We start from the raw sequence: 8,566 nt of genomic DNA, 5'->3' as shown, positions 1-8,566 counted from the left end.
TTTGGGATATGCTCTAATTTGCAAATCTTTTTTTCTTATTTTGCATCTCTTGGTCTTTTTGCTCTTCTTTTTGAAAAATTTCCTCAAAATAATCTCCCAGCACTAAGATGTTCCAGCATTAAGAACTTCCAGCATTAAGATGTTCATTACTATTTTTGGAATTTTATTTTCCAAAATTTAGTCTTATTAACTGCCCCCTTTTTTAAGAACATGAAATCCTATTTTTATTTTGTGTATACATTATCTTTTCTCCTAGCTAATTTTTTAAAAAGGCACTGACATTTAAAAATATATATATTTCTTTGTTTTTAGAGAGATAGGAAGGCAGGGAGAAAAAGAGAGAGACATCTATGTGTGCAGCAGTTGCCTCTTGCACACCCCCAACTGGGGATCTGGCCTGCGAACTGGGCATGTGCCCTGACTGAGCATCAAACCAGTGACCTTTTGGTTCGTAGGCTGGTGCTCAAGACATTAAGCCACACCAGTCAGGTCAGAGAATCTTAATGATAGTTTTATTTTTTCCCCTACAGCTGTCATCTTGCTTAGACTTCTGATGTTCATATTGTGGTATTCTTAAGAAGTATGATGATCCTTGGCTCACAAAATGTGGTGCTTATATTTAAGAATCTGGCTTTCTTAGGTTTAGTCAGTCAATATTTGTTCTTCTACCTTCTAGTTTCCAAAATTTTGAGATTCTGTCAATGAGGAGACAGGTGATTGTCCATTCTGCCTCTCCTGTTGATGCATGCTGTAAGAGCAAAGGTCAAGAAGCACACGGAAGGAGAACGGAAAAGGAGGTGTGTTCTTGCTTAGTGGTCCAGAACACTTCCATTCTGATTCAAACTCACAAACACTCGAAGCACCAGAAAAGCCCTGTGTTCAAACTCGTTCTCTCTCCTTAGAAGGCAAGTTGAGCCCCATCTATTGCAAGCCCTGGAGGTATCACTGCTTTCCCTTCCTTCCTTCTTTCCTTAAGCAGCTTATCAAAGCAACCTTCTCCGCTGATTGCAAGTCTTCCTCTGAAAGCAGTATTTGGCAAAGAGTATTTTCTCCTTCTCGTGGTGTAAGCATCTTTTAAATGCAGGTGGTCAAATGACCCAGTCTCTTTTTTTCTGCCTCAGTCTCCTCCTCTGCAGCACGGGGATGCTGCTGCCTCCCCCACCACAGTGCTGTGAGCAGGAAGTCACATGCAGTCAGTAGGAAAGCCAGAGGTCAGAGCCTGCCACTTCAGGAGCAGCTCTGCCCTGACAGCTCTGAAAACTAGAACCACAGTGGAGGCACCTTCTTTCTCCTGGGCCTCCTGTACCGGGGGCCCACGGGGAGGGCTTGTACTCGTTCCCAGCAGGGCAAAAGTGAAAGTAACTCTAAACCCCTTGAGATCAAAACATAAGGTGAAAAACACCCAATAACTAAATTCTCACCTCAACAACCATTGCAAGTAAAACCAAAGAGGAAAGAGAAGGTATTAACCTCTCTAGGCTGATGAAGGACGTGCAAGCAGCAGGCTAAGCAAGCAGCAACTCTACACAAACCCAGGGAAGGTGTGAGACGCAGTGGAGTCTGAAGCTTCCTCCAGACCCAGGGAATGTCTGCTTGACACCTCTCTTTCTGCCTCCCCGCACCCCACTTCCTTCTATTTTTATAACTTAGAGAGGAACAGGAAGGGGTCTATTTTTTTTAATGTTTTTCAGCACTCAGGGTCGGCCTGTGCTCTAGAAGTTGATAAGGTTGTGAGGTTGCCACAGAAAATGATTCTGACCTGGGGTGAGCACTTCAGGTTCTCCGACTTGTCCGAAGAGGGGCTGACTAACCAACGCAGTGGGTGGACATTTGTCATCTCCTTTCAAGCTGGTACAGGGAGCTTTAGTTCCCATTGCATATGGTATTCAAATCCAAAGTTAAACAGAAAAGCCTCCAGGATTCTGTAACTTATCAGCAGAAAAGAAAGGAGCAGCAGATCTCAGGTTTGAGAAGGTGGCCCCTGAGCCAGACCTGTCTCCTGGGAGCAGATCCCGTGGAAACACATTGATTAGATGGTGACAAACTGATGAATGAGGCCGCTGAGACCACAGCCATGGCTCGCTGGCCCTAAAATGTGCATAATTTAGAATGGATCCCTCTATGCAAATAGAAAAATAGGAAAAAATGTACGTGGTTTCCAAAGCAAATGTATGCCCCTTCAGTGTAGTTCCTTGGTTTTGTTGTTGTTGTTGTTTATTTTCTTTTTCTAGCAGCCACTTCCAACCCATTCTCTATTTTCTGTTCCCCCACGAAGCTTCCAGTCCTATTTTTCATCATTTCTTTTTGTCAGATCAGTTCTCCTGATAAGTTTGCCATATTCAAAAAATAAAACAGTTAAATATGAATTCAGATAAACAATGAATAATTGTGTAATATTTGCACATGTTTATAGCAAAAAATTGTTTCTTTGAAATTCAATGGAACATACTTACACTAAAGTATTATTCATTGCTTATTTGAAATTCATATCCAACCGGGAGTTTGTTATCTGGCAAAGCTAATTCTAGACCTTTTTTCTTCTTTTCTGAACACTGCCTTTCTTTAAGTCCAGGAGAGTAATAAAGGTTACAGTCAAGTTACTTCCCAGTGATGAATTCATATTGAACCGAGGAGCTAGAATGGTTCCAGTTTGCTGGTTAATGGTAGGGTGCACAGGATTGGCTTAAGTCTGCTTCTGCTCCCAGGGAATAACCCTATAACAAACATCCATAATTCCCTGCACAGATGTGATGAGCTATAAGGCTGGAAACCTAACTCTGCATCATCAAACTCCCAGCACTTCAGTTATTGAACAGACAGAGCATTTTCTCTCTCTCTCTCTCTTTTTTTTGAGGTTGTTTTTTTAAACTGGGAGAATTTTAATCAGCAAACAAGTATTTCTTAGTTAAATGACATGTGTGTAAGTCATGAGCCAGATGCTTCCCCCCAGGTACAAACCTTCAAGGACATGTCTCCCACCTTTGCCACATTCTAACTCACCTGGGGAGCACAACTAAAAAGGTAGCTGAACTTTAGAGCAGTGTATTTGTTATTGCACATGAGCAGTATACATTTATTAGTATTATTTTTAAAAAGATGTTATTTATTTACTTTTAGAGACAGGGGAAAGGAGGGAGAAAGAGAAGGAGAGAAACACTGATGTGCGAGAGATACATGGATAAGTTGCTTCTCGCATGCCCCCAACCGGGGACCTGGCCCGCATCCCAGGCATGTGCCTAGACTGGGAATCAAACTAGAGACCTTTCAGTTTGCAGGCCAGCACTCAATCCACTGAACGACCCCATCCAGGTAAGCAGTATACATTTAAAAGGCAATATATTGCAGAGGAATTCCATTTTTTATAATATTTTTTATTCCCTAAAATATTTGATAAGATTTTTTGAAAAGTTTTTAAAAGTGCACAGATTTCAATAAACAATAACTGTTTATCTTCACCACTTCATGAATTACCAGATCTTAACCTTTTGCATTTTTGCTTTATAGAGACAGAATTTTACACTTTTTCTTTTCTTCCTTCCTTCCTTTCTTTGTTTCTTTCTCTCTGTTTTCTGCACCTCAGCATCTCTAAAATTGGGTGCATTTAAAAATTCATATTGTATTGTGGCAACTTTCTTCCAGAGTGATGCATAAAATAATTGTGGGTTTTATACTCAATTGCATCTTAGATTTGACATAACAGCATGAATTTTACTATTAAAATAATAAACCATTACAGATAAATTAAAAGATTTTTCTTTTCCACTACCCCTGACCCTCACTGTGCCAGCCTTATTGGTCTTCACTCCACAGAGGCAAAGACTATCATAATTTTTTGATGTGTGTCTTTCAGCCCATATATGTGTGTGTGTGTGTGTGTATTCATTTATTTTCTTAATGTCTAGTATTCTCTGTGTTATTGCTCTACATTTATAATTTTGCATCTATCTTTTTTGTAACTTAAAACTGTATTTTAAAATCTATCCATGATTTGGATAGAGGTATTTATATTATCTCCTATATGAGATTCCACTGAATGAACATATCAGGATTAGCTGATCCTTTCTATAGACAGATGGCATTTAGGGTGATTCCAACTCATTTTTCCAGTTTTATACATTAGAAGCAAAAATTCTCTAATATTTAGAATTTTAACTAAATAATCCACATTTAGGAGTAGAATTTCCAGGTTGTAGGGTATTGGCATTTTTAATTTTCACTTTTTAAGAAAATTTTCGTTAAGCTTATGTTTTAGTATTATGGGTGAAATCTGGATTTGTTATTGTGTGAAGTTTGTTCTTTTTCTCCTCCAAGCAAAGCTGTTTCTATTTTGCCTTTCACTCACTTCTTTACCAGAAATCATAATAGTACAGTGATAAAGTCACTTGCCATAAATGTCACCTTTGACACTTTTGCAAGGGTTTGTGTACTATCGGTCAAACGAAACACCTACACTTCCTAAATCATCACTTATTTCCAAAGCCTTTCTGTGCTGAAAGGCCACAGACAGCCCTCTCAGGCTCAGATGTGTTAATGATTTGGAGATGGAGAGATAAAAAGAACATCAGTGTGAATTGTGAAGACACAGCAGTATGTGTCAAAAAGTCTAAGACTGGGCATCCCCATTTGGTGCAGTGATGCCACATCAAGGAATTTACTGTAAGAAAGTAATTAAAGATGTGCACAGAAGTAAAGAGACATGGTATTAACTGTAGCTAAGTGTATAGCAGTAGAAAGTTAGAAACATCATTAAGGTTCTACAATAGAAGAAACCTGATTTATATAAGTAAGCCAGGTAGGTTTCTATGGAAAAAAAAAACCCCACATTGTCCCAAGAAGTACACATGACACGTTGTTAAATAAAGAAAGTGGGGGTTGCCCTGGTCTGTGTGGCTCAGTTGGTTGGAGTGTGGTCCTGTAACCAAAGGGTTTCAGGTTTGGTTCCTGCTCAGGGCACATGCCTAGATTGTGGGTTTGAACCCCAGTCAAGGTGCATATGATCCCTGGTCTGGGCTTGTACAGGAGGTGACCGATTGATACTTCTCTCTTACATCAATGTTTCTCTCTTTCCCTTCCTCTCTCTAAAAGCAATGAAAAAATGTCCTCAAATGGGGATTAATAAAAGAAGAAAATGGGATGAAAATAGTTTAAAGAATACAACTTCTTTTGCAAATATATTCATGGAAAAATATCTGGAAGGATATAAAAAAGGCATTAACAGTGCCTGTTTCAGGAATGTGGAATGATGGATGGATTCTATTTTCTTCTTTTTGTCATCCATCTCTGTAACTTTCATATAATGAACATATATCATTTTTGCAATAATAAGATTTTGTTTGTTTGGGTCACAATTCTGTGTTAAGAACGAACACTAGAGCCCTGGCTGGCGTAGCTCAGTGGATTGAGTGTGGGCTGCGAATCAAAGTGTCACAGGTTCGATTCCCAGTCAGGGCACATGCCTGGGTTGCAGGCCACAGCCCCCAGCAACCGCACATTGATGTTTCTCTCTCTCTTTCTCCCTCCCTTCCCTCTCTAAAAATAAATAAATAAAATCTTAAAAAAAGAACAAACACTAGAAGACAATTAGGCTGTGAGAGAATTGAGGAGTGAGATATGAAGGGAATACATTTAACAAAACATATTATCTGGGAGTAGTTTTGAATTATTTTTGTGCACTTCCTTTACCTCTGCTCTCCAACTTTTTAAGGGACTCTAAGCACACATCCAGAGATGACTAGTATCTTACAGAGAATAATAGTGTTTTCCTTTCGTTTTTAAAAGGCTTCTGTACTTTAACTGTGGGTGGAGAATTTATGCTCCCAGTAAAAACAGGCAGAGAAGTAGATTTGACAGCCTCTCTTGATATTAAATTTAAGAAAGGTATATAATGCCTCTTTGGGTTTTTTTAAATTTAGTTTGGGAAGACCAAATCTCTAGAATAACATCCTCTTTGTAATACCCCTTCTTTGAATCTCACTGTGGGGAAACAATCTTACTGTGGGGAAAGTAGCTTTATTTACTATGAGTTTCTTACTGCTTCACCATGTCCAAGTGATGTTGTACACAAAGCAAATATGATTGCATGAGATGGGCTCTGTAATGGCTGAGGATACTCTAAATAATCTAAAGTTACTATTATAGCAAACTAACCAGAGCTATTATACACAATAAAGTTGAATGCTGTGCCGTTTATGAGATGTGGAGAAACTGGCATACGTACCCACTGATGATGGCACTTACAGCTGGTTCAGTATTTATGGAAAAAATTTTAGCAATATGTAAGAACGATGAAAAAGGGGTTTCACCCTTCAAAGAAAGAAAGAAATGATTAGTACAAAATTTTACAAAAACCACCTGTTTACTATTCTCTCAAGATATAACTTCAGAATAACTATACCACAAAAGAGAGTTCAAGGCCCCTTCCAATTTGGAGTCACTGATTCTAGGACCCATAAAATTCACAGAATTTTAGACATAGAAGGAAACTTAAAAGTATAACCAGATGGCTTCAGAGTTGAAAAGTTTTTCCTGGGGTCCCCTGGTAATAACTGAAGAGGCCAGGTTTGCAGTTGATTATTATGTAATCATGAGTTATCCACCTTTCACACAAAACCTGTGCCCTCAGTAAGGAGGCAGCTCCCCATGAAGAATTCCAGGGCCGGAAGTGAGTTGCTGGCAGGTTGGTCAAGGCAGAGTCATGTTGAAAGTATCTTAGGGAGCTTATTCCCCATTTTACAGAGGAGGAAAACAAGGTGTAGAGAGATGGAGCATTCTGGCTCATGGTCAGTGGACTTGCCCTAAATGATTCCTGCATGAGAGAGGTGGTGTAAGAAGTGGGTTAACATTGTGAATTGTGCCTGACTCTTTGGGCTGGGATTTGGATGAAGACATAAGAGTTTTGGATCAAGGCATAAGAGATGCAGAAGCAAACGTTGGTTAAGTGAGTACACCACGTGGGGTGCTGCTCCCTCTACATTCCAGACAGACAATAGCTCTGGAAGTGGTGTGAATGGCACCCCACGCCCACAATTAACCTCAAAGAGATGTTAATTTCACAGTCAAACTGAGGACCATTTATATTCAGGCAGTGTCAGAAAACAAGCATTTATTTGGAACTAAAAGAACAATTTGTCTCTTTTCTTTTGCATTATCTGCCCCATTAATTTTCCCAGAATAAAACATCTCCAAACAGACCCTCCCTGCTCCTAGAATGCCCTGCATACAGGTCTAGGCAAACAAGAGAGCTCCAAACAGAAGAAAAGGCACTTCTACATCCTCTGGGGAAGACAGGACAAACAGATAATCCCCTCCAAGGACGGTGTTTTGTGGAAATAAAGCTAAAGCAGCACACACATGTTCTTCAGTCTCCTCTTTCACTAGTGACATGATGATGTCCTTCCAGAGTCCATTACATTTCTGACACTTTCCCCCTCAGATTGCTGATATTATTTATGGCCACATGGTTATGGTTTTAAAGGGTAACTCTACCTTTCTCTTCTTATTCTCATGGTTCCTCAGTCTTGGGCACTATTGGCACTTTAGACTGGATACTTCTCGGTGAGGGGAAGGAGTCGTCCTGTGTATTCCAGGACATTTAGCAGCATCCCTGGCTTCTACCCAGCAGATGCCACCAACATACTCTTCCCTATATTCCCCATTCATGACATCCAAAAATGTCTTTAGACATTGTCAAATGTCCCTGATTGAGATCTAGTCCCAGCAAGCAAGTCACCAAAAAGTGAACACCAAAAGGCACCCAAAGGTTTCCCAGAGCTGGGTCCAAGTCCCACGGTTTTGGCTTTCTGACTTTCTTGGTCCAAGTCTACTGGGCCACCTAACATTTTGAAATGAAAATCAAAACCCAGGAATGTGGGACTCTTTGGGAAATCATAGGGATATGAACCAACTTAATTTTTCATCCTACTTCATCACGATTACTTCCTTCATCTGTGTTTTATTAGTGCTAACCTATGTTCTCTATCCCTAAATATACTACTGCTTTGCTAAGTTTCCTGTATAATAGTGATACCTACCATGTATTGAACTCTACTATGTACCAGGTTTTGTATTACATACCTTATATTGTCCCAACAACCCAGACTTAGGTACGGGTTGTCTTTATGTCACTGGAATGTAAGCTCCATGAGGGCAGGTACTCTATTATGTATAGTTTACCAATGTACCTTCAAGGTTTCGTACAGTGATGAACATATACCATATTTTTCAGACCATAAGACACATCTAGGTTTTAGAGGAGGAATATAGGGGAAAAATTGAAGCAAAAAATGTGGTAAAATATTTAATAACATAAATAACAAAATATTTCACCAAGGTAAATGTAAACAGAACTCAACAGCAGCATTAACAACCATTATTCCTCCCAAATCTGAGGGTGGGGCAGTGTGTCTTATATTCTGAAAAATATGGTAATTGTGCATGGACCAGTGCCCAATAAATATTCTTTAAAGTGCATCAGTGATTGAATATATTGTATTAAAGATCTTCGACTTCTCTGTTTGGTAACCCAAACCCACACTTTCAGCAAATCCTGCTTTCTCTACTTTCCAAA

This window comes from Phyllostomus discolor, chromosome 7, assembly GCF_004126475.2.
Source record: "Phyllostomus discolor isolate MPI-MPIP mPhyDis1 chromosome 7, mPhyDis1.pri.v3, whole genome shotgun sequence".
Classification (NCBI taxonomy): Eukaryota; Metazoa; Chordata; class Mammalia; order Chiroptera; family Phyllostomidae; genus Phyllostomus; species Phyllostomus discolor.
Note: the sequence above shows the minus strand (reverse complement) of the source record.